The sequence below is a fragment of the Triturus cristatus genome, chromosome 7, assembly GCF_964204655.1.
Source record: "Triturus cristatus chromosome 7, aTriCri1.1, whole genome shotgun sequence".
NCBI lineage: Eukaryota > Metazoa > Chordata > Amphibia > Caudata > Salamandridae > Triturus > Triturus cristatus.
This window is the reverse complement of record NC_140590.1, coordinates 1,507,010,620-1,507,012,735: the sequence shown is the minus strand read 5'-3', so window position 1 is coordinate 1,507,012,735 and position 2,116 is coordinate 1,507,010,620. Positions and strand designations below refer to the sequence as shown.

Here is a 2,116-nt window from a genome sequence, read left to right as displayed (position 1 = left end):
CAGGATTGCTGGATGTGTGGGATTCCCTTGAAATTAAAGGGCATTACAGGTGCCTCTCAGGGTCAAAGGACATTTGAAGCCCCTTGGCACTGCCATGTTGAGAAAGGGGGAGTTTATAATGGCTGGGTGGAGAAGATGACATGGCCGCTACTGTTCTCTTCTGGGTGGAGAGGTGGTCGGCTTTCATTAGTCTGTCTTGGCTGTAATGAGTAGGAAGATTCTACTCCTCTCTTCTGAGCGGGAAGAGTAGAGTGACTTCCACGGCTCTCTTCTGGGTGGAAAAGTGTGTTATGACTTCCATTACTCTCTGCCGGGAAGAGGAGAATAAAAGAGCACCCAATACTCTCTCTCGGTGGAAGTGGATGGCATTACTTTCATTATGCTCCACTGAGAGAGGGAGAGTGGTTTCCAATAATCTCTGCTGGCTGAGAGTAAGTGGATTCTCTTTGAATGAAGAAGAGTAGCCTGGCTTCCATTAGTCTCTCCTGGTTGGCCGGGAATAAGAGATTTTCCACTACTGTCTTCAGCAAGGGAGAGAGTAATATTGCTTCCAGTACCTGGTCTACAAGAATGGAGTGGAATCCAATAATCCTTAAATTCCTAATTTGGCCCCTTCAATTGAGAGATTGCACACTCCCCCTCTCTTTCACACACACTGGAGTATAGGGCTATCAAAGATTGTTAGCTGGCTCTTTGTGTGCCACTGAATCTGATCAGCATCATGGGTCAGATTTCCTGTGTACTCGCCAACAGTGCAGAAAAGGCATCGCATTTTTGTCCACCGTCCAAGTCAGAAATGTCACATCAAATATTCATGTTCCCAAATTCATCATAGTAGATGGTGCTGTTTCTGATGGTGAAGTGTATCGTCTTGAATTCTTTCAACAGCTCTTCTCCAGCCTGGATGCTATTCACCGTCCTCTAGAAACACAGGGCACAGCCATCTCTATCCTTCGCTAGCCACAGAGGCAAGGCTGGCTGTGGCAGAACTTAAAGAGACCCTGTCTGGGGTACCAACAGTTTTCGGAGAGATTCTGCAGTCTGGGCAGCACCTTCTGGGGTTTTCTTCCCAGAGTCTGTCGGCGTCTCCAGAGGATTCGCTTGCTGGCCAGACAGCGCGCGAATACTCTGCAATCCAGCTTCAAAGGCTCGGGAACGCTTATTATCTGGGGCTTGTAACTGGAATTTCTGGTGCCTCCGGGCTGTGACCAGCTTGAAGCTTGGTATTCTCTGAAGAGCTTCATTCAGCTGGTGCATCTGATTCAGCTGCTCCTGTGCTACAAGCAGCTGAGAGCGGACCTCTTCATGTGCCTTGCGAAGAACCTTACTTTCCTCCCTTAGGTTCAATATCGTATCCAGCAGCACCACCACGTGGTTCTCATTCTCCCGCTGAAGCTGTGCATATTTCTGGTTGTGGCTCTCCAACACCCGCCGGTTTTCCAGCTTTAGAGAGTTATGCTGCACCTGCAAGTCCAGGAGCTGCTGCTTCACTTCTTCATGCTGGTTCTTCAGGACCTTATGCTGAGAGGGGAGGGCGATGTAACGGTTCATGGCGTCTTCCTTCTCTTTGCTCAGGGCTTCTTGAGCTTCTAATTTATATTCTACAAAATATTCCTTGGTCTTCTTGTGCTCCGCACGCTCCTTCTGGAGGGACTCCTCCAGCCTGGACCGGTGCTCATTCACCTCTTCCAGCTGGGCAGAGAGCATCTGCTGCTTGAACTTGAGGGACAGGTTCTCGGAGCTGTGCACTTTCTCCTGTAAGTGCTTGTACAGGTAGAGCACGGACTCCAGGCACATCAAGGCCAGCAAGCAGATGCCTGTCAGCAGAATCCTCTTCTGCCTGTGAAATCCACAGGCCCCAGATCCCATGGCCGGACAGTTTGGTTCCTCTCAGCGAGGGCCAGGACCTCGGACTCCCGTTAACATATTGACAGTAATGTCCGACTAACAGTCGTACGAGCCATACGCGTGCATAGCCCTGCTCAGCCTCACGAATTATGACGTTATTGTGAATTCACAGCGCCACATTGTTACGTCAAAGCGCTTTGCGTCCCATACGAGTATCAACTCTGAATGTCTACTTTAATTAAGTCCGCACCCAGAACAGTACAGCTTT

The 2,116-nt window shown here is 49.5% G+C and overlaps 1 pseudogene; it reads right to left on the bottom strand.

The window, feature by feature from the left end:
• Positions 1 to 804: 804 nt before the first annotated feature.
• Positions 805 to 1,869, bottom strand: LOC146812260 (Golgi integral membrane protein 4-like; annotated as a pseudogene).
• Between the last annotated feature and the right edge of the window lie 247 nt (positions 1,870 to 2,116).